Genomic DNA, 25739 nt, shown 5'->3' with positions numbered 1-25739 from the left:
TCGCCGAAGGGCGAGTGCTGAAAAATATCTGCGGAGGTAAACTCCATGATCGGCGCCCAATCGGATTCGACAGGGACGGGCGCAGGAGGTTCGGAGTCCATGGCCGGAGAAGGATCCGACAGTTTGGCAACACGGATCTCGTGAAGGGTAAGGTCGATATTCGGCTCGATCGCCGCTGAGGATCCGGCCTCCGTGGCGGGGTCTATCCCCACGTCCATGGATGGCACAACTGGCTCCGAATTAAGGTCGGAGCGGCTGCCGGTGCGATTTCTTGAACACTGTTCGATGGTAGAGCTAAATCGTACTCATCGTGACCGTGTGGCGCATAAGGCAGGGGCTCGAATCCGTCGAAGATCAAGTCTCCGCGGATATCGGCCGTGTAGTTTAAGCTTCCAAACCTGACCTGGTGGCCAGGGGCGTAACTTTCGATCTGCTCCAGATGGCCAAGCGAGTTGGCCCGCAGTGCGAAGCCGCCGAACACAAAGATCTGTCCGGGGAGAAAAGTCTCACCCTGGACTGCATCGCTATCGATGATAGTAGGAGCCATCAAGCCTAACGGCGACGACACAGAGGAACTCTCAATGAAAGCACCAATGTTGGTGTCAAAACCGGCGGATCTCAGGTAGGGGGTCCCGAACTGTGCGTCTAAGGCGGATGGTAATAGGAGGCAGGGGACACGATGTTTTACCCAGGTTCGGGCCCTCTTGATGGAGGTAAAACCCTACGTCCTGCTTGATTTATTCTTGATGATACGAGTATTAGAAGAGTTGATCTACCATGAGATCGGAGAGGCTAAACCCTAGAAGCTAGCCTATGGTATGATTGTATGTTGTCCTACGGACTGAAACCCTCCGGTTTATATAGACACCGGAGGGGGCTAGGGTTACACAAGGTCGGTTACAAAGGAGGAGATATCCATATCCGTACTGCCTAGCTTGCCTTCCACGCCAAGTAGAGTCCTATCCGGACACGGGACAAAGTCCTCAATCTCGTATCTTCATAGTCCAACGGTCCGGCCAAAGGATATAGTCCAGCTGTCCGGAGACCCCCTAATCCAGGACTCCCTCACCTCTTATGAAGCTTCTGGTCCCGTCTGCACAAACTGGTGGTGAACACATGATACTGTCCACTATTCAACTGCTTTGGATTGCTTTGATATCCAGACTGCTGCTGCTACTGACCTCCCTGGCCAGATTGCTGATTATAACCACCTTGATTTCCTTGAGAACCTTGAAAGTTGGAATTTGAATCACCGCCCGGGCCATGAAAACCACCGCCACCTGAGCCGCCGCCCGGCCCATGATTGTTGTTGAACATGTTAGAATTCTTGAAAGCCTTCATGATTGTACAGTCCTTCCATAGGTGAGTGGCCGGTTTCTGCTGAGTACCGTGCCTTGGACATGGCTCATTTAACAGTTGTTCAAGAGTGGGACCTGATCCGCCGAACCGAGGAGGTGGCCTCCCCTTACGTCGTTGATTGTTGCCCTGTGCATTAGTGTTAGCCACAAACTTCGAGCTACCGTCAGCCTTACGCTTATTATTGCCTCCTTCGCCGGGTTATGCTGATGACCCTTGGCATTGCCATTCTTCTTTCCCTTTCCTATCTTCTCATCGTCAGACTCGGGATCCTTGGTACTATCAGAGTCGGCGTACTTGACTAAAGCCGCCATTAGCTAGCCCATGTCATTACAATCATGCTTGAGCCGCCCCAGCTTCTGTTTCACAGGTGTAAAACGGCAATTTTTCTCCAACATTAAGACTACAGAGCCGGCATCCATCTTATCAGATGAATGTATTATTGCTTTGACCCGGCGCACCCAATGGGTCGTGGACACACCTTCCTCTTGCTTGCAATTAGTCAAATCCACAATTGACATGGGCTGCTTGCATGTGTCTTTGAAGTTCTGAATAAACCGGGCCTTTAACTCTGCCCATGAACCAATGGAATTAGGCGACAGCCCCTTTAACCAAGTGCGGGCCGTCCCGTCCAACATCATGGTGAAGTACTTGGCCATTGCAACGTCACTAACCTCCGGCAGTTCCATGGCCATCTCATAACTTTCAATCCACGCCCAGCACTGTAAATCAACCGTGTAATTAGGCACCTTTCGAGGCCCCTTGAAATCCTTAGGCAAACGTTCATTACGCAGTGCCGGCACCAAGCAAGGGACACCTCCAGTCCTCGTGGTCACGCCTGCTTCAAGAGAAGTCGTCGGATAAACCGGAAAAGACTGGTAAGCCGCCCACTAAGCCGCCTGCTCAGCTGCCTGTTGAGCCGCCCGCTCAACCTCTTGGCGAATCATGTCCTGGTCAACCAAGTTAGGAGCTCCATCACACGCCGAGTCATGCCCGCACGGCTGGTCACGGTGCCGGGCGTTGCTTGAAACAGTTGCTGAATCTATATGCCTGTTATAACTCGGGCTCTGGCTTGGGCGAGGGGTCGAATGAATCCTGTCTCGACTATAAGAATATGCCTCCTGCTGCGCTAGAGCCGTTTGAAGAAGTTCTCTGACCCTTCGTGTTTCAATTGCTGTCGAAGAGTCGCCCTCCGCCGGGAGAGCTGACAATCGTGCCGCCGCAGCGATCATGTTTTCCAAAGGGTTGGAATAATGACCCGGTGGTGTTGGTACATAATGAGGTGAAGCAGTATTCATACGAGGAGGTTCCACCACCCGTGGTTGAACCGGCGTTCCTGCCCCGGGTGTTGCAACCCGGTTTACCTCCGGCAGGTTGCTGGGGCCTGCACCGGGTGTGCGGAAGAGGTTTCTAGGATCATAAGTCAGAGGCAGACGGGATTGAGTTTTCTAGTGCCTTCTCCTCATGACCTCATTTGATGCGTTCAAATCCATCATAAGCTAGAAAGCCTCTGATTGAATCTGCTGAGCCCGAGCATCCGAAGCCGCCCGCTCTGCGGCCATCCTAGCGTTCTCTGCTGCCAGGTTTTTCTTGGCTTGTGCTACCTCCTCACGTAACCATGCCACTTCTGCATCATGTTGAGCCTGATCCGTCGGGTTAACCACGACAGTTAACAGGGTTGTCATCCTATCCATGAGATCCATCAGTACCTGAGCCGGCGGGCGCGCAGGGCCTCCTGCCCCGGTCGCCGCTGACCCGGAAGTTATCACTGCCACAGCCGTAGAGTTTTGAACGGGTTGCGTGCCAGTCATGAAGATCACTACCCTACTTGGCGACTCAAAGGGGTCCGGAATACTGCTGCCATCGGAACAACCCACAAGCCCACCATCTTGCAGTTGATACAATGAATCTGTCTCACCTGTGGATGACTCACCATCAGAATAGACGGCCGTCTCACCGCCAGATACAGATCCTTCAGAAAATTCTCCTCCATGGATGCATCCCACGAAGGCACGCTTCATGGCGAGCTGAGTTCGGGCAGGTCTCACACGCTGAGCTGTCTCGACGATGTCGGTGCAGATGTCTGGCTCAGGGCCTGGCTCGCTAACCTGGCCAATGAATATGTGGATTCCGTCGAAGGGGACCTGGTACCATACTCAATTGAGCCGGCGTCGGGGCCCCGGCCTACGTCATTAATGTAGAGCTTGCCGTGACGACTCTTGGTCGTCTGGCCCACAACATATCCCTTGAGCCCTTCGAAGCTACCCTTCAAGAACTCAAATCCACCGTGCGTAGGCCCCACGGTGGGCGCCAACTGTCATGGAATTGTCACGGCAGATGTCCTAGTGGAAGGACTTAATCGTGGAGCCATCGCAACTAGGAAGCTTAAAGGGGTTAAAACGGGACAAAGGACACGAGGGTTATACTAGTTCGACCCCTTGCAGTGAAGATAAAAGCCTAATCCAGTTCGAGGTGGTATTGCTTATGTTTCGATTACTAGGGAGCGAATCCGCTTGACCTAGCTTTCGATCTGATCTTACTTGCCCTGAACCGCCACCGGGTCGTCCCTTTATATATAGAGGCTGCCCCCGGCGGCTCATAGAATCTCGGGCGGCTCATAAACAGTGTCCGGCTCGGTCTCTAACTATTCCTGCCTTACAATGCAAGTTATGTACATATGGCGGTTCATCTCTACGGGCCTTGAGTCACCTTTGGGTCTTGGGCCCTTAACTAAACTGCCATCTTCCAGAGTTGTCTTGGGCTTCATGAATCGTCATAGGTATGTCGGGACCCCGATCCTAAGTCACACCGATCTAGCATGTAACACTTCATATCACTTTGTGGCCTCACACATGGTATTCCCACGGGTGCCACCTACCTGGCCCGGGACCGTTTGCGCCTTTTGGCTCACGTATATGATAGTGTCGCTAGCATCCATATGACAGAGAACCCGGGCCGACATGACTAGTCGTGAACCCAAAGTAGCACTAACTTACAGGGATAGGCATACATGAATCAACCACGAGCATGTCGGTCAACAGCGCATGGATCCGGGCTGTAGCACTGGGCTAACAGGACTCTGGGAACCCGGGCTATAGCAGGCTAGGCAGGACTCCGGATGTCACCGCGTGACATTTCCCCGAAGGGACAGACACAAGAACAAAGTGAATCACATGCCGGCCATTCAACTGTTTCGGAGCAGTAGTGCTGGGCTAGCAGGACTCCGGTGAACCGGGCTGTAGCGGACTACTATGGCACATGCAAGCACAAGACTACATTTCCCCATAAGAGAGGCTATCAGAGGTAAACAACTAGGTTGTCGGATCCCACACATAGCAATACACGTTACACGTACGCATGACATGCAAGTATGTGCTGTACATCATGGCATCACAACATAACTCAAACTCATATAGATAAAGGCCCAGAAGAGCCACATAGCATTCAATACAAACAGGGGTCTCATGACCCATCATTCAGAGCATACAAGCAACGGAAGCATTACATGTCTGAGTACAGATAAGCCTGACTAAACACGACCCTCCCAAGGGTACAAGATCGTAGCTGGGATACAAGCTACTCGTCGAAGTCACTAGTGTAACCAACTACAAAACATAAATAAGAAAACGTGAGTACAAAGGTACTCAGCAAGTCTTACATCAGAACTATCTACATATGCAACATTATCAACAAAAAGGGGGGGTGGTGGAGTTTTAACAGCAGCAAGCCAGCTTTGACTCAGTGGCTAACCTATACTACGAGTATCAGAAACTTCTTTGAGGTAAGAAGACGCACACGAGTCCACATGTTCACCATATCAATACTCCACTATGGATTCGTTCCCGTCTCCCTACGAGAAGGCCATCCATAGCACTCACGCTTATCTTGCGGATTTTAGAGTATCCACTTCAAATTGTCTATGTACTACATAAGTCCTCCAAGTTTCCATATCCGAGGAAAACGGCTATTCGAATAGATAATGTTGACCCTGCAGGGGTGTACTTCGTCACACATGCTCTCGCCACTTATAGCCCTATACACGCCATGTACCTCGGCAACCTTCAAGCGGAAGCCGGGCGAGGGTGTCGGCCACGACCTGACTAACCACACAAGTCTCTCGTCTAGGTTTATCGCCTATTCGGGTTCCATCCGCAAGGAGATCCGACCGGGGTGTCGCTCACGGCCCCAAACGATGTGTGCAGGGTTCCCAAGCCCACCATCCGGGTGCCACTTGGTACACCGTGCCACAGTGCCTAGTCTGTCCCAAGCCCATCCTGTCGGACACCACCTGGTAGACAAGTAGCACTACCTACAAACGCCAGAAACTAGTTGCAACTCCTGGACAGAGATCAAGTGGATTAATAAGCCGAGAGGGGCCGGATAACCGGAACCCAATGTGTGGTAGTCACTGGACTTGGATAACATACACAGAACTCAGTGCTTAAGGACGATTCGAATGAGACAACCCACCATGTACTCCTACATCGCCTCTCATCGCTACCTTTACCAAAACATGTTCACACACTTAGCCTTTATCGGTAGGACATGTTCACCACTCCGATTCATTCCCGATGAATCAGACCTGACACAACTCTAAGCATAGCTGGCATAAAGAAAACAAGCATGGATGAGCAGGCACATCAAGGCTCAAGCAACTCCTACTCGTGCTAGTGGCTTTCAACTATTTACTGTGGCAATGACAGGTCATGCAGAGGAATGGGTTCAGCTACCGCAGCAGAAAGTAGCAGTTTGAATCGTTGTTGTCCTAATGCAGTAAAAGGAGCAGGAGCGAGAGAGTGGGATTTATTGAGATGCTCAAGGGGGTTTGCTTGCCTGATAGATCCACGAAGAAGCACTGCTCCTCAGACAGGTACTCGGGACACCTTCTGGAGTAGGACCTATCGAGAGGGGACGGTGCCGGCAATCAATAAACAACCATATGCAACAATATGATGCATGAAGATGACATTTCAAAGATGCTATGATTTGCCTAATGCATCTAGCATCAATTTGGTTGAAGTCCGTATGAACCAAAGGTTCATATGCAAACCCCAAATTAAATATATAACATGCCATTATTTCGTTTTCACTTATACAGCAAGTATAAGTTGGTTTTTCATGCATGAAACTGGCATAAATGGATTCCTTGCATTTTTCTGATGATTTTTCATATATAAATTATTTCATTCTGAGCTACGGTTGAATTATTATGATTTTTTGAAGTTTAGGCAATATTCTGGAATTTCCTGAGTTAAAATAATTCCAGAAATCAATTATTGCATCAGCTCTACGTCAACATGACGTAAGCGGGTCAACGGGGCTGACCAGGTCAAACCTGACCCGTGGGCCCCATATGTCATTGGCTCAGTTAGGTAACATGTTTTAGAATAAACCTAATCTAACGATTAACAGGGTCGGGCCCACTGTCAGTGACTAAGAGGTTAACTAAGCAGTGATTAGGCCCTAATCTAACCACTGCCACGTCAGCATCACCGGATCAAGTCGTTGGCGACCTTACAGGACGGCGGAGGCTTGTCGGAAACTCTATTCCGGTGACCATTCGCGCGGCGGTGGGCATCTACGCGTTGCGGGCGCTCGGCCGCATCCATCTACGCAAGCGGGAGGGGATGAGGTGGTCGGAAACAGCACCGGCGACGAGCGAGGCGGCGGCCGGAGCACGGCTATGCGCGGGCGCGGGCTACGCTTGGCTAGCAAGCTCGCTGAGAGGATGGGCTGGCTCCTGGAGCTGCGTTGAGCACAGTGGTGTGCTTGGCTTCGAGCAATAATGGCTCTAGCCACGACGGCGACGAGGCACAGCGGCGGCGAGCTTCGGCTGCGGTGGCCAGGGGGGCTAGAGGAGGGATTCAACGGCGGGGAGAGAGGGGTTGGGAGCAGGAGCTCACAGGGAGGCGGCGGAATAGGTCAGTGGGCTCGGGGACGTCCTTGCCGGCGCGAATCAACGGCGAGGGGCTCGGGTGCCCGATGTTGAAGATGACCGCGATGATGATTAAGCAGGGCCTCCTGCGAGGCGTCAGTCGGCGAAGGGGACGTGGGCGGTGTTGCGGTTCTTCCGGACGCGTCAGCGAGACGAGTGGTGGACGGTGGCCGCGGTGACAGCGAGCGGCAACGACGAGCGCGCTCGGGTGTGCTGCGGGGAGAGGAACAGAGGAGGGGAGAGAGAGCAGTGAGTGAGGGAGAGGAGAGAGGGGCTTCGAGGCGTCTCCAGGCGCGGGATTGGGTTGACGGGGAGCGCGACACGGCAAAGCAGGAACTGGCAAGGTCGGCTGCGTGCGCTGGCTGCCAGTGGGCACAAGGTTGAAGACAACCTTGCCCCTGGTGGGCTGGGCCAACAGTGCCAGGCCGGCTGGGCTGCCAGGTAAGGCCAGGTAAGCCTTTTCCTTTTCCTGTTTTCTTTTTCTATTTCTGACATTTGTTCTCTATCCAAAAGAAATGTTAAAACACTTCCATAAATGCTGAAAATATTTGTGGCATCTAGATATAATATGCCAGAGGCCCTCACCAATTCCCAACATTTTTGGAGCCATTAAAAATATTTATATAATTTAAAGAGCTCCAAATCAAATATTTATGCATTGATTCAAAAATCCAAAATGTGTAGCAAAAATGTGCATCACTTCTGGTTGTTGTTCCCAACATTATCCAAAGAGCATGAACATTTTTGAATAGCATTTTGGGTTCATTGAAAATCCATTTTAAAGTTGAACCTATTTGAATTTGCTTTGGTGCTAGGGTTTGAAACATCCCCATTTCAATTTCATTTGAAAATTTAAACATGATGCACAAAGCAAGCCTAGGACCATACCAGAACTAGGGATGTGACAACTCGCCCCCACTAGAAAAAATCTCGCCCCGAGATTCAGGAGTTGGCGGAAAGAAAGCGGGGTACTCAAGTCGAAGACGATCTTCTCGCTCCCAAGTAGCTTCTCTCTCGGAATGATGAGACCATTGAACCTTGAGAAACTTGATGTTATGACGTCGAGTGACACGCTCTGCTTGATCCAGAATGTGAACGGGGCACTCTCGATAAGTAAGGTTATCTTGGAGATCGAGCGTTTCGTGGTCCACTCCGCGGATGGGATCCGAGAAGCAACGCCTGAGTTGAGAGACGTGGAAGACATCATGAACTCGAGAAAGATGTGGGGGTAGTTCCAACTGGTAGGCAACCTCTCCTCGTTTAGCGAGAATGCGAAAAGCACCAATGTAGCGAGGAGCCAACTTGCCCCTGATACCGAAACGATGGGTACCCTTCAAAGGAGTAACCCGAAGGTAAGCCTTGTCGCCAACTTCATAAGCCACTTCCTTATGACAACGGCCATACTGGCTCTTTTGACGAGATTGGGCTGTTTTCAAATTCTCACGAATGATGCGAACTTGCTCTTCTACCTCCTGGATCATATCCGGTCCAAAGAATTGTCTTTCACCAGTTTCTGACCAGTTCAAAGGTGTTCGACATCTTCGTCCATACACAATTTCGAAGGGTGCTTTCTTAAGACTAGATTGATAGCTATTGTTATAAGCAAACTCGGCGAAAGGAAGACATTTCTCCCAATCCATACCGAATGAGATAACGCAAGCTCTAAGCATGTCTTCAAGAATTTGGTTGACCCTTTCCACCTGACCACTTGACTGAGGGTGGAAAGTAGTACTGAAAGAAAGATGGGTGCCCATGGCATTCTGGAAACTTTCCCAGAAATGAGAGGTGAAAAGACTGCCACGGTCTGAATTGATCTCTAGTGGAACACCATGGAGTGACACTATTCGGGAGATATATAAGTCAGCGAGCTGACTAGCAGTGATACTCTCTCGAACAGGTAGGAAGTGAGCCACTCTGGAGAGACGATCAATGACTACGAAGATAGCATTATTTCCTTTCTTGGTCCTGGGAAAGCCGGTGATGAAGTCTATACCAACTTTGTCCCATTTCCACTCGGGAATAGCTAAAGGTTGAAGGGTGCTAGCAGGTCTTTGATGCTCTGCCTTAACGCGATGACAAACGTCACAGTTGGCAATATACTGAGCGATTTCTCTCTTCATCCTAGTCCACCAGAACCTCTGGCGTAGGTCCTGATACATCTTTGTACTACCGGGATGAATCGTGAGAGGGGATTCATGGGCCTCCTTAAGGATTAGTTGCTGCATCTGTTGACATTTGGGAACCACCAAACGGTTTCCAAAGTAAACAACACCTCATTCATCCATAGAGAAACAGTTAGCAACTCCCTTGGAAATATTCTTCTTGATTCGGGAGATTCCAGTATCATGCTTCTGAGCCTCTATGATCTGATCCGTAAGGGTAGGTTTCGCCACCAAGGTAGTAAGGGAACCACGAGGAGCTATGTGAAGGTTAAGCTTACAGAATTCCTCATGGAGGGGTGGTTGACATTGTTGCAACATGAGGTTGTTGCAATAGGATTTACGACTCAAAGCATCAGCCATGACATTGGCTTTGCCTGGGGTGTAGGTGATTCCTAAGTCGTAATCCGGGATCAACTCCAACCAACGTCTCTGTCTGAGATTCAGATCCGGTTGGGTGAAGATATATTTGAGACTCTGATGGTCAGTGTAGATTTCGCAACGGTTACCAAGAAGGTAATGTCGCCAAGTCTTAAGTGCATAGACTACGGCTGCAAGCTCTAGATCATGTGTAGGATAATTTTCCTCATGTGGATGCAACTATCGAGATGCATAGGAAATTACATGACGATCCTGCATAAGAATGCAACCTAGTCCTTAACGCGAAGCGTCGCAATAGATAACAAAGTCTTTAGTGAAATCCGGTGGCACGAGTATGGGCGCAGAAGTCAGGCATCTTTTCAGTTCCTGAAAACTGTGCTCACACTGTGGGGTCCACTCAAACCTTTTATCTTTCTTGAGAAGCTCCGTGAGGGGTTTGGCCACTTTGGAGGAATTTTCAAAGAAGCAGCGACAATAACTGGCTAGACCAAGGAAACTCCTAACTTGTTTGACCGTTTCGGGTGGAGTCCAATCGAGAACGGCTTTAACTCTCTCGGGATTGACAGCAATGCCCTTACCAGAGATCACGTGGCCCAGATAGGTCACTTCTGGCAACCAAAATTCACACTTGGAGAACTTGGCATAAAGGCGATGCACTCTGAGTTTTTCTAACACGAGTCTAAGATGTTCGGCATGCTCTTCCGCGTTCTTTGAGAAAATAAGAATATCATCGAGATAAACCACGACAAACTTATCTAAGTACTCCATAAAGATCGAATTCATCAAGCGGGAGAAAGTAGCTGGAGCATTGGTTAGGCCGGAAGACATCACGGTGTACTCGTATTGACCATAACGAGTAACAAAGGCCGTTTTGGGGATGTCCCCGTTTCTGATTTTGATTTGGTGGTAGCCTAACCTCAAATCCATCTTGGAAAAGACTGAGGATCCAGCGAGTTGATCATACAAGTCGTTGATCCTGGGGAGTGGATACTTGTTCTTTATCGTGACCAAATTAACGGGACGATAATCTACAACCATCCGATCCGTACCATCCTTCTTCTTGACGAAGAGGACAGGACAAGCCCAAGGAGAAGAACTGGGACGGATGAAACCCTTTTGCAAGGACTCATCAAGTTGTTTCTTAAGCTCGGCTAACTCCAAAGGTGCCATCTTGTATGGTCTCCTAGAGATTGGAACAGTCCCTAGGATAAGTTCTATGACAAACTCTACATCTCTGTCAGGTGGAACACCTGGCAGTTCTTCTGGAAAGACATCCGGGAAGTCACGGACTACCGGAATATCTTCAAGGTCTGGAAGAGGGCTGGAATTAAGAGAATAGAGTTGGCGCCTTGCAACTCTAGTAGAGACAGTGACTATTTTGCCAGATGGATGTGTAAGTTGAACAGATCTGGTGTAACAATCGATCTTGGCATGATGAGCTGTCATCCAGTCCATACCCAAGATGATGTTAATATCTGCGGAGTTGAGAGATATCAAAGAAGCAAGGAATACCAGTCTGTCAACAAGGATTTCATTACCATGGCTTACCTTGGAGGTTTGCCATTTGGAACCAGGAGTCTGGATTATTAGTGGAGTCGGCATATCACAAAATGACATGTCGTGCAACCGAGCGTATCCTTCGGATATGAAGGAGTGGGATGCTCCAGTATCGAACAGAACTGAAGCTGGGTGACAATTGACAAGAAGCGTACCCAGTACGACGTCGGAATCATCTTGAACTTCTGAAGCTGAGACATGGTGCACACATGCTCGTTCAATGGAGGCCAGCTTGGTACTGATCATCTTTCCTGATGGTTTTTCACGGCCAACAGACCTGTCAGACTGGGGTGGAGTATAACTGGACTGAGGGCAGTCACGTGCGTAGTATCCTGGTTCTCCGCAGGTGAAGCAAGTTCCTGAGGTAGGACGTGGACCTACATTGGCAAGTGGTCCACTAATAGGCCTGGGTGGAGCACGTTGCTGAGCTGGGTGAGGCGCCACATCGGATGGCCTCGGTGCATATCCAGATGGAAGAGCCGAGTTCGGAATCCAAACCCGTCGCTTCTGAGAGTCAGAGCGGGAGGAAGAACCCAGATCACGGTTGTGCTTACGAGACTCCTCGTAAGTGAGCTGAGCGGTCTCTGCATTAATGGCCTTGTTCACAAGAGCCTGGAAAGTAACACAATGATGCAGGTGGAGATCACGACGCAACTTAGGGTTGAGACCCTTCCGGAATCTAGCCTGCTTCTTGGCGTCTGTGGACACTTCTTCTGTAGCATAGCGGGCAAGGTTCTCAAATTCTCTACTGTAAGCATCAACAGCCATCTTACCCTGTGTGAAACTACAGAACTCTTCTCTCTTGCGGTCAATGAGGGCTTGAGGAATGTGATGCTCGCGAAAAGCCTCAGTGAAATCCTTCCAGGTAGGTATCTGGCCAGCTGGAAGCATAGCCTCATAGTTCTGCCACCAAAGACTAGCAGGACCTTCCAGGTGATATGCAGCGTAGGTGACCTTGTTACTTTCAGTTATGTTCGCAGAACGCAGCTTGTGTGTGATACTACGGAGCCAGTCATCTGCATTGAGTGGTTCAATGGAATGATGGAAGGTAGGTGGTTTCAGACCAATGAAATCATAGATGGTCGCTGACTCTTTGCACTGGGGTGCGGTGTTCTCCTCGATACATGCTAACAAGCGGTTAGACTCATGCTTGTTCCTCTCCATCTCTAACATGAACTCTGTCAATGAAGACTGGTCGGGAGGATCCTCATCCCTACCATCTCCGTGGTTCCGGCTACGAGCAACAGAACTTCGGTTAACTGACGACATCCTGAAGAACCAACCAAGGAAACAAGGATGGATTCAGCATCATGATAAGGATGTAGAATATAGTACGAGGAAAAATACTATCTCTTGAACTCCTAGGACAATTCCGGCAGCATAACGGCAGTAAAATGCTCGAAATGAGACATTCTGCAAAAGACGGAGTAGCACCATACTCAACATCATCACTCAAGGTTCTGAGATATTGCTAAATAGGTTACACCGGAGGTACTCAAACTGGGATAAGACTCTGATCAACCAATCCTAAGGGACTACGGAGTAGTAACACGTGATCCCGATAAACAGAAGAGGAAGCCTAGTTCCTTAACCCCGTAGGAAATATAGGATGACTCAGATCAGAAGACATGATGTAAAGGAGTAAAAAAAGCCTTACGTTCCCTTCCACAATCAATTCCCTTATATAACTAAAGCATTACTAGACTCAATTTCGACCAGTTTGGCTTGGTAATCCTACAGTCAGTCAGGCTCTGATACCAACGATGTCGGGACCCCGATCCTAAGTCACACCGATCTAGCATGTAACACTTGATATCACTTTGTGGCCTCACGCACGGTATTCCCACGGGTGCCACCTACCTGGCCCGGGCCGTTTGCGCCTTTTGGCTCACGTATATGATAGTGTCGCTAGCATCCATATGACAGAGAACCCGGACCGACATGACTAGTCGTGAACCCAAAGTAGCACTAACTTACAGGGACATGCATACATGAATCAACCATGAGCATGTCGGTCAACAGCGTATGGATCCGGGCTGTAGCACTCAGCTAACAGGACTCCGGGAACCCGGGCTGTAGCAGGCTAGGCAGGACTCCGGATGTCACCGCGTGACATTTCCCCGAAGGGACAGACACAAGAGCAAAGTGAATCACATGCCGGCCAGTCAAGTGTTCCGGAGCAGTAGTGCTGGGCTAGCAGGACTCCGGTGAACCGGGCTGTAGCGGACTTCTATGGCACATGGAAGCACAAGACTACATTTCCCCATAAGAGAGGCTATCAGAGGTAAACAACTAGGTTGTCGGATCCCACACATAGCAATACACATTACATGTACGCATAACATGCAAGTATGTGCTGTACATCATGGCATCACAACATAACTCAAACTCATATAGATAAAGGCCCAGAAGAGCCACATAGCATTCAATACAAACAGGGGTCTCATGACCCATCATTCAGAGCATACAAGCAACGGAAGCATTACATGTCTGAGTACAGACAACTACAAAAGGAAAAGACTAAGAAGCCTGAGTAAACACGACCCTCCCAAGGGTACAAGATCGTAGCTGGGATACAAGCTACTCGTCGAAGTCACTAGTGTAACCAACTACAAAACATAAATAAGCAAACGTGAGTACAAAGGTACTCAGCAAGTCTTACATCAGAACTATCTACATATGCAACATTATCAACAAAAAGGGGGGTGGTGGAGTTTTAACAGCAGCAAGCTAGCTTTGACTCAGTGGCTAACCTATACTACGAGTATCAGAAACTTCTTTGAGGTAAGAAGACGCACACGAGTCCACATGTTCACCATATCAATACTCCACTATGGATCCGTTCCCGTCTCCCTACAAGAAGGCCATCCATAGCACTCACGCTTATCTTGCGGATTTTAGAGTATCCACTTCAAATTGTCTATGTACTACATAAGTCCTCCAAGTTTCCATATCCGAGGAAAATGGCTATTCGAATAGATAATGTTGACCCTGCAGGGGTGTACTTCGTCACACACGCTCTCGCCACTTATATCCCTGTACACGCCATGTACCTCGGCAACCTTCAAGCGGAAGCCGAGCGAGGGTGTCGGCCACGACCTGACTAACCACACAAGTCTCTCGTCCAGGTTTATCGCCTATTCGGGTTCCATCCGCAAGGAGATCCGACCGGGGTGTCACTCACGGCCCCAAACGATGTGTGCAGGGTTCCCAAGCCCACCATCCGGGTGCCACTTGGTACACCGTGCCATGGTGCCTAGTCTGTCCCAAGCCCGTCCCGTCGGACACCACCTGGTAGACAAGTAGCACTACCTACAAACGCCAGAAACTAGTTGCAACTCCTGGACAGAGATCAAGTGGATTAATAAGCCGAGAGGGGCCGGATAACCGGAACCCAATGTGTGCTAGTAACTGGACTCGGATAACATACACAGAACTCAGTGCTTAAGGACGATTCTAATGAGACAACCCACCATGTACTCCTACATGGCCTCTCATCGCTACCTTTACCAAAACGTGTTCACACACTTAGCCTTTATCGGTAGGACATGTTCACCACTCCGATTCATTCCCGATGAATCAGACCTGACACAACTCTAAGCATAGCTGGCATAAAGAAAACAAGCATGCATGAGCAGGCACATCAAGGCTCAAGCAACTCCTACTCATGCTAGTGGGTTTCAACTATTTACTGTGGCAATGACAGGTCATGCAGAGGAATGGGTTCAGCTACCGCAGCAGAAAGTGGCAGTTTGAATCGTTATTGTCCTAATGCAGTAAAAGGAGCAGGAGCGAGAGAGTGGGATTTATTGAGATGCTCAAGGGGGTTTGCTTGCCTGATAGATCCACGAAGAAGCACTGCTCCTCAGACAGGTACTCGGGACACCTTCCGGAGTATGACCTATCGAGAGGGGACGGTGCCGGCAATCAATAAACAACCATATGCAACAATATGATGCATGAAGATGACATTTCAAAGATGCTATGATTTGCCCTAATGCATCTAGCATCAATTTGGTTGAAGTCCATATGAACCAAAGGTTCATATGCAAACCCCAAATTAAATATATAACATGCCATTATTTCGTTTTCACTTATACAGCAAGTATAAGTTGGTTTTTCATGCATGAAACTGGCATAAATGGATTCCTTGCATTTTTTTGATGATTTTTCATATATAAATTATTTCATTCTGAGCTACGGTTGAATTATTATGATTTTTTGAAGTTTAGGCAATATTCTGGAATTTCCTGAGTTAAAATAATTCCAGAAATCAATTATTGCGTCAGCTCTATGTCAGCATCACGTAAGCGGGTCAACGAGGCTGACCAGGTCAAACCTGACCCGTGGGCCCCACATGTCATTGGCTCAGTTAGGTAACATGTTTTAGAATAAACCTAATCTAACGATTAACAGGGTCGGGCCCACTGTCAGTGACTAAGAGGTTAACTAAGCAGTGATTAGGCCCTAATCTGACCACTGCCATGTCAGCATCACCGGATCAAGTCGCCGGCGACCTTACAGGACGGCGGAGGCTTGTCGGAAACTCTATTCCGGCGACCATTCGCGCGGCGGTGGGCATCTACGCGTTGCGGGCGCTCGGCCGCATCCATCTACGCAAGCGGGAGGGGATGAGGTGGTCGGAAACAGCAACGACGACGAGCGAGGCGGCGGCCGGAGCACGGCTATGCACGGGCGCGGGCTACGCTTGGCTAGCAAGCTCACTGAGAGGATGGGCGGGCTCCTAGAGCTGCGTTGAGCACAGTGGTGTGCTTGGCTTCGAGCAATAATGGATCTAGCCACGACGGCGACGAGGCACGGCGGTGGCGAGCTTCAGCTACGGTGGCCAGGGGGGCTAGAGGAGGGATTCGATGGCGGGGAGAGAGGGGTTGGGAGCAGGAGCTCACAGGGAGGCGGCGGAGTAGGTCAGTGGGCTCGGGGACGTCCTTGCCGGCGCGAATCGACGGCGAGGGGCTCGGGTGCTCGATGTTGAAGATGACCGTGATGACGATTAAGCAGGGCCTCCTGCGAGGCGTGAGTCGGCGGAGGGGACGTGGGCGGTGTTGCGGTTCTTCCGGACGCGTCAGCGAGGCGAGTGGTGGACGGTGGCCGCGGTGACAGCGAGCGGCAACGACGAGCGCACTCGGGTGTGCTGCGGGGAGAGGAATAGAGGAGGGGAGAGAGAGAGCAGTGAGTGAGGGAGAGGAGAGAGAGGCTTTGAGGTGTCTCCAGGCACGGGATTGGGTTGACGGGGAGCGCGACACGGCGAAGCAAGAGCTGGCGAGGTCGGCTGCGTGCGCTGGCTGCCAGTGGGCACAAGGTTGAAGACAACCTTGCCCCTGGTGGGCTGGGCCAACAGTGCCAGGCCGGCTGGGCTGCCAGGTAAGGCCAGGTAAGCCTTTTCCTTTTCCTGTTTTCTTTTTCTATTTCTGACATTTGTTCTCTATCCAAAATAAATGTTAAAACACTTCCATAAATGCTGAAAATATTTGTGGCATCTAGATATAATATTCTAGAGGCCCTCACCAATTACCAACATTTTTGGAGCCATTAAAAATATTTATATAATTTAAAGAGCTCCAAATCAAATATTTATGCATTGATTCAAAAATCCAAAATGTGTAGCAAAAATGTGCATCACTTCTGGTTGTTGTTCCCAACATTATCCAAAGAGCATGAACATTTTTGAATAGCATTTTGGGTTCATTGAAAATCCATTTTAAAGTTGAACCTATTTGAATTTGCTTTGGTGCTAGGGTTTGAAACATCCCCATTTCTATTTCATTTGAAAATTTAAACATGATGCACAAAGCAAGCCTAGGACCATACCAGAACTAGCGATGTGACAAGGTATAACCCGGCCCCTCCTGGGCGGGTCATACCTAATAGTTATATCCCCAACAATATGGTTAGTTCATAATCTTTGCTGAAAACTTGAATGCTGGTTTTACATATTTACAGCAAGAAGAGCAAATAGAGTTTGTAAAAGTTTTTTCTTTATCACTTTCAGTTTATCAACTGAATTGCTTGAGGACAAGCAAAGGTTTAAGCTTGGGGAGTTGATACGTCTCCAACGTATCTACTTTTCCGAACACTTTTTCCCTTGTTTTGGACTCTAACTTGCATGATTTGAATGGAACTAACCCGGACTGACGTTGTTTTCAGCAGAATTGCCATGGTGTTATTTTTGTGCAGAAATAAAAGTTCTTGGAATGACCTAAAACTTCACAAAGAATATTTTTGGAATATATAAAAAATACTGGCGAAAGAATCAAGGCCAGGGGGCCACACCCTGTCCACGAGGGTGGGGGCGCGCCTACCCCGCTGGGTGCGCCCCCTGCCTCGTGGGCCCCCTGGTGCTCCACCGACCTGAACTCCAACTCTATTCATGTTCGGGGAGAAAGAAATCAGAGAGAAGTATTCATCACATTTTACGATACAGAGCCGCCACCAAGTCCTAATCCCTCTCGGGAGGGCTGATCTGGAGTCCTTTCAGGGCTCCGGAGAGGGGAATCCGTCGCCATCGTTATCATCAACCTTCCTCCATCACCAATTTCATGATGCTCACCGCCGTGCATGAGTAATTCCATCATAGGCTTGCTGGACGGTAATGGGTTGGATGAGATTTATCATGTAATCAAGTTAGTTTTGTTAGGGTTTGATCCTAGTATCCACTATGTTCTGAGATTGATGTTGCTATGACTTTGCTATGCTTAATGCTTGTCACTAGGGCCCGAGTGCCATGATTTCAGATCTGAACCTATTATGTTTTCATGAATATATGTGAGTTCTTGATCCTATCTTGCAAGTCTATAGTCACCTATTATGTGTTATGATCTGTTAAACCCGAAGTGACAATAATCGGGATACTTACCGGTGATGACCGTAGTTTGAGGAGTTCATGTATTCACTATGTATCAATGCTTTGGTCTGGTACTCTATTAAAAGGAGGCCTTAATATCCCTTAGTTTCCAACAGGACCCCGCTGCCACGGGAGGGTAGGACAAAAGATGTCATGCAAGTTATTTTCCATAAGCACGTATGACTATATTCGGAATACATGCCTACATTACATTGATGAACTGGAGCTAGTTCTGCGTCACCCTGTGTTATAACTATTGCATGAGGAATCGCATCCGACATAATTATCCATCACTGATCCATTGCCTACGAGCTTTTCATATATTGATATTTGCTTATTTACTTTTCCTTTGTTACTGATACAATCACTATAAAACCAAAACTATTACTTTTGCTACCGTTACCGCTACTATCATATTACTTTGCTACTAAATACTTTGCTGCAGATATTAAGTTTCTAGGTGTGGTTGAATTGACAACTCAGCTGCTAATACTTGAGTATATTCTTTGGCTCCCCTTGTGTCGAATTAATAAATTTGGGTTGAATACTCTACCCTCGAAAACTGTTGCGATCCTCTATACTTGTGGGTTATCATGTCACAATTTTGGTGGGGACGTGATAAAAATGGCAAGAAAGCATCATTGAATGGCATGATGTAAGCTTTGTTTGCCAAAGAAAGAAGGCGATCTCGGTTTTCATGATCTTCATTCGGTCAATCTTCCTAAGATGGAGCTAAACAAATTTGGAGCTCTTGCAAATTTTGGAGTCTTGCACTAGGTTGTGAAGGCAAAGTACTTTCCACATCAGCACATCTAACAGGCCGGACAAAGGCAAACACTTCCTTAACTTAGCACAACATCGTCACGGGCATACAAACTTTCAAAAGTGGTTGCCTTTGGCGTACTGGCAATTGCGAAAACATCAATATCTGGGAGGATTCCTGGACTCCCTCTAGCCCTAGTCAAATAATCCTCTCATGGTGAGGCGGAATTCTGTTTGATAAAGTGATCCAACTCATCGACCCTAGTACTTGTGTAGGGATGAGAACTTGATACAATCTCTATTCTCATTTGTTCATTCAAACCGCATTTTGTGAATCCCAATGAACTCCAATGGCTTTGACGACTTTGTGGAGGGGCAATCCCAGGCTAGACACCTTTTTGTATGATCTTCCTATTATGTCAAGTCGAGACATCAGTATGGCAATCAAGCATGCAACATGGCCTCAAACTCCTCGGGTCTGAACACGGTTTGGAAAAAGCTCTGGAAACTGAGAGTACCAACAAAACTGAAAATATTCTGTTTGCTGAGCCCTATTGGATATCCCGTTTTAAGTCGACTTTGGTTGATCATCATGTAGGAAACATTAGAGAGTGCCCCATTTGTCAAACCTTCCTTGAGGATGCCATACACTTTTGTTGAAGTGCGCACCAGGGTCGAGCTTTGGAGTCAATTGACCACGAAGGACACGATCATGGAAGCCACCCTTGTGAAATGCTCAAGATCGAAAACACTCAAGCAACTGATGTGTCTTACGGAAAGGTCTATGCCGAACATGGACAATGCAAACCTTTAGGAGGTCATCGCTATTTTAGTGTTGGTATCTCTGGTGGCTAAGGAGATAGAGAATACATAACGAATTGATCTTGTCGCAAAACTAGATGGAAGTTGTTTATCTTAGTGATCTGTGTTACCACCAAGGCAAGCACATGCATCATGAGGACGGAAGAGGAGCCTTGGAAAAAGGCGCGAGTTAGGTTCATCATGTTGGGGAACGTACTATTTCAAAATTTTCCTACGCACACACAAGATCCATCTAGGTGATGCATAGCAACGAGAGGGGGAGAGTGTGTCTACATACCCTCGTAGACCGAAAGCGGAAGCGTTTTGAAACGCGGTTGATGTAGTCAAACGTCTTCGCGATCCAACCGATCAAGTTCCGAACACACGACACCTCCCCGATCTGCACACATTCAGCTCAGTGACGTCCCTCGTACTCTTGATCCAGCTGAGGCCGAGGGAGAGTTTCATCAGCACGACGGCGTGATGACGGTGATGATGAAGTTACCGACGCAGGGCTTCGCCTAAGCACTACAACGATATGACCGAGGTGGAATTCTGTGGACGGGGGCACCGCACACGGCTAAACAATCAACTTGTGTGTCTATGGGGTACCCCCCCCTCCCCATATATAAAGGAGTGGAGGAGGGGAGGGCCGGCCCTCTCTATGGCGCGCCCAAGGGGGAGTCCTACTCCCAGTAGGAGTAGGTTTCCCCCCCTTCCCTAGTTGGAGTAGGATAAGAAGGAAGAGGGAGAAAGAGGAAAGGAAAGGGGGCCGACCCCCACCCAATTCAGATTGGGCTTGGGGGCGCCCTCCACCTGGCTGCCTCTCCCTCTTTCCCAATAAGGCCCAATAAGGCCCATTGACTCCCCGGGGGGTTCCGGTAACCCCCTGGTACTCCTGTAAATGCCCGAACTCATCCAGAACCATTCTGATGTCCAAACATAGCCTTCCAATATATTGATCTTTATATTCGACCATTTCGAGACTCCTTGTCATTTCCGTGATCACATCCGGGACTCCGAACTACCTTCGATACATCAAAAAACCATAAACTCATTATACCGATCGTCATCGAACGTTAAGCGTGCGGACCCTACGAGTTCGAGAACTATGTAGACATGACCGAGACTCACTTCCGATTAATAACCAATAGTGGAACCTGGATGCTGATATTGGTTCCTACATATTCTACGAAGATCTTTATCGGTCAAACCGCATAACAACATACGTTGTTCCCTTTGTCATCGGTATGTTACTTGCCCAAGATTTGATCGTCGGTATCTCAATACCTAGTTCAATCTCGTTACTGGCAAGTCTCTTTACTCGTTCCGTAATGCATCATCCCGCAACTAACTCATTAGTCACATTGCTTGCAAGGCTTATAGTGATGTGCATTACCGAGAGGGCCCAGAGATACATCTCCGACAATCGGAGTGACAAATCCTAATCTCGATCTATGCCAACTCAACAAACACCATCGGAGATACTTGTGGAGCATCTTTATAGTCACCCAGTTACGTTGTGACGTTTGATAGCACACTAAGTGTCCCTTCGGTATTTGGGAGTTGCACAATCTCATAGTCATAGGAACATGTATAAGTTATGGAGAAAGCAATAGCAATAAACTAAATGATTATAGTGCTAAGCTAACGGATGGGTCAAGTCAATCACATCATTCTCTAATGATGTGATCCCATTCATCAAATGATAACTCTTGTCCATGGCTAGGAAACCTAACCATCTTTGATTAACGAGCTAGTCAAGTAGAGGCATACTAGTGACACTCATTTTGTCTATGTATTCACACATGTACTAAGTTTCCGGTTAATACAATTCTAGCATGAATAATAAACATTTATCATGCTATAAGTAAATATAAACAACAACTTTATTATTGCCTCTAGGGCATATTTCCTTTAGTCTCCCACTTGCACTAGAGTCAATAATCTAGATTACATAGTAATGATTCTAACACCCATGGAGTCTTGGTGCTGATCATGTTTTGATCGTGAGAGAGGCTTAGTCAACGGGTCTGCAACATTCAGATATGTATGTATTTTGCAAACCTCTATGTCTCCCTCCTTGACTTGATCGCGGATGGAATTGAAGCCTCTCTTCATGTGCTTGGTTCTCTTGTGAAATTTGGATTCCTCTGCCATGGCAATTGCAGCAATGTTGTCACAAAAGATTTTCATTGGACCCGATGCACTAGGTGTGACACCTAGATCAGATATGAACTCCTTCATCCAGACTCCTTCATTTGTTGCTTCCAAAGCAGCTATGTACTCCGCTCGCACGTAGATCCCGCCACGATGCTTTGCTTAGAACTGCACCAACTGACAGCTCCACCATTCAATAAAAATACGTATCCGGTTTGTGACTTAGAGTCATCTGGATCAGTGTCAAAGCTTGCATCAACGTAACCATTTACGATGAGCTCTTTGTCACCTCCATAAACGAGAAACATATCCTTAGTCCTTTTCAGGTATTTCAGGATATTCTTGACCGCTGTCTAGTGATCCACTCCTGGATTACTTTGGTACCTCCCTGCTAAACTAATAGCAAGGCACACATCAGCTCTGGTACACATCATTGCATAACATGATAGAACCTATGGCTGAAGCATAGGGAATGACCTTCATTTTCTCTCTATCTTCTGTAGTGGTCGGGCATTGAGTCTGACTCAACTTTACACCTTGTAACACAGGCAAGAACCCTTTCTTTGCTTGATCCATTTTGAACTTCTTCAAAACTTTATTAAGGTATGTGCTTTGTGAAAGTCCAATTAAGCGTCTTGATATATATCTATAGATCTTGATGCCTAATATATAAGCAGCTTCACCGAGGTCTTTCATTGAAAAATTCTTATTCAAGTATCCTGTTATGCTATTCAGAAATTCGGTATCATTTCCGATCAACAATATGTCATCCACATATAATATCAGAAATGCTACAGAGCTCCCACTCACTTTCTTGTAAATACAGGCTTCCCCCAAAGTCTGTATAAAACCATATGCTTTGATCACACTATCAAAGCATATACCAACTCCGAGAGGCTTGCACCAGTCCATAAATGGATCGCTAGAGCTTGCACACTTTGTTAGCACCTTTTGGATCGACAAAACCTTCTGGTTCCATCATATACAACTCTTCTTTAAGATATCCATTAAGGAATGCAGTTTTGACATCCATTTGCCAAATTTCATAATCATAAAATGCAGCAATTGCTAACATGATTCGGACGGACTTAAGCATCACTACGGGTGAGAAGGTCTCATCATAGCCAACTCCTTAAACTTGTCGAAAACCTTTTGCAACAAGTCGAGCTTTGTAGACAGTAACATTACCGTCAGCGTCATTCTTCTTCTTGAAGATCCATTTATTCTCTATGGCTTGCCGATCATCGGGCAAGTCAACCAAAGTCCACACTTTGTTCTCATACATGGATCCCATCTAAGATTTCATGGCCTCAAGCCATTTTGCGGAATCTGGGCTCATCATCGCTTCCTCATAGTTCGTACATTCGTCATGGTCAAGTAATATGACCTCCAGAACACGATTACCGTACTACTCTGGTGTGGATCTTACTCTGGTTGACCTACGAGGTTCGGTAGTAACTTGATCAGAAGTTTCATGATCATCATCATTAGCTTCCTCACTAATTGGTGTAGGAATCACTGGAACTGATTTCTGTAATGAACTACTTTCCAATAAGGGAGCAGGTACAATTACCTCATCAAGTTCTACTTACCTCCCACTCACTTCTTTCGAGAGAAACTCCTTCTCTAAAAAGGATCCATTCTTAGCAACGAATATCTTGCCTTCGGATCTGTGATAGAAGGTGTACCTGATACGTCCATTTTGCATCATGCTTTTATATCGATATTTATTGCATTATGGGTTGTTATTACACATTATGTCACAATACTTATGCCTATTCTCTCTTATTTTACAAGGTTTACACGAAGAGGGAGAATGCCGGCAGCTGGAATTCTGGGCTGGAAAAGGAGCAAATATTCGAGACCTATTCTGCACAACTCCAAAAGTCCTGAAACTCCACGGAAGTCAGTTTTGGAATATATAAAAAATATTGGGCGAAGAAAGCACCGGAGGGGGGCCACCCACTGTCACGCCCTCGATGCGACTATATCTCCCACGTGTCAAGGCACGACTTAGAGGCATAATCGCATTGAAGGCATATGTCGCAAGTGAGGTAATCTTCACACAACCCATGTAATATAATAAGGGAAAGAGATACATAGTTGGCTTACAATCGCCACTTCACCCAATTACATGAATAAAGCATTACATCAATCAGATACAATCAAGGCCCGACTACGGAGCCAAAATAAAAGAAGAACCCCAAATGCGACAAAAAGGTCCCCGATCGACCCCAACTGGGCTCCACTACTGATCAACTAGAACGGAACAACACAAAGGACAAGATCTTCATCGAGCTCCTCCTGAGCTTGGTTGCATCATCTGCACGGACTCATCGGCACCTGCAAGCTGGTTTTGGAAGTATCTGTGAGCCACGGGGACTCAGCAATCTCGCACCCTCGCGATCAAGACTATTTAAGCTTATGGGTAAGGTAAAGGTATGAGGTGGAGCTGCAGCAAAGCGACTAGCACATATGGTGGCTAACATACGCAAATGAGAGCAAGAAGAGAAGGCAAAGCACGTTCGAGAAAGTATGATCAAGAAGTGATCCTAAACAACGTACGTCAAACATAACTCCAACACCGTGTTCACTTCCCGAACTCCGCCGGAAAGAGACCATCACGGTAACACACGCTGTTGATTCATTTTAATTAAGGTCGACTTTAGGTTTTCTACAACCGGACATTAACAAATTCCCATCTGCCCATAACCGCGGGCACGGCTTTCGAAAGTTCAAATCCCTGCAGGGGTGTCCCAACTTAGCCCATCACAAGCTCTCATGGTCAACGAAGGAATAGACCTCCACCCGAGACATTCCGATCAGACTCGGTATCCCGGTACAACAAGACATTTCGACAGGGTAAAACTAAACCAGCAACACCGCCCGAATGTGCCGACAAATCCCGATAGGAGATGCACATATCTCTTTCTCAAGGCACACTCAGATGAGCTAGACGTCGGGTAGGCCAGCCCAGAGTTGCCCCTGGTAGCCCCGGACATCGCTCAGTTGGACCAACACTCAGAGGAGCACTGGCCCGGGGGGGTAAAATAATGATGACCCTTGAGCCGGCCGACTCAAGGGAAAGAAAACGGCTAGGTGGAGAATGGTAAAACCAATGTTGGGCATTGCTGGAAGAGATTTACTTAAGGCGAACTGTCAAGGGGTTCCCATTATAGCCCAACCGCGTAAGGGACGCAAAATCCGGGAACATAACACCGATATGACGGAAACTAGGGCGGCAAGAGTGGAACAAAACACCAGGCATAAGGCCGAGCCTTCCACCCTTTACCAAGTATATAGATGCATTAATTAAATAAGATATAATGTGATGTCCCAACAAGGAACAACATCTCCATGTTCCAACAAGGAACAAACTTCAATCTTCACCTGCAACTAACAACGCTATAAGAGGGGCTGAGCAAAGCGGTAACATAGCCAAACAACGGTTTGCTAGGACAAGGTGGGTTAGAGGCTTGGTTCAACAATATAGGAGGCATGATAAGCAAGAGGTAGGTATCGCAGCATAGGCATAGCAAAAGAGTGAGCAACTAAGCAAGCAAAGATAGTAGTGATTTCGAGGGTATGATCATCTTGCCTGAAATCCCGCAAGGAAGAAGAACGAGTCCATGAAGAAGACAAACGGACGTAGTCGAACGGTTCCTCACAAATGCGACGTTAACGGAACCAACCCGAAGAAGCAAACACCGGAAAAGAAGCACACAACATAGTAAACAACCAACACATGAACATGATATGATATGCG

The sequence above is a fragment of the Triticum urartu genome, chromosome 7A, assembly GCF_056163025.1.
Source record: "Triticum urartu cultivar PI428250 chromosome 7A, HENAU_Tu73, whole genome shotgun sequence".
NCBI classification, from domain to species: Eukaryota; Viridiplantae; Streptophyta; class Magnoliopsida; order Poales; family Poaceae; genus Triticum; species Triticum urartu.
Note: the sequence above shows the minus strand (reverse complement) of the source record.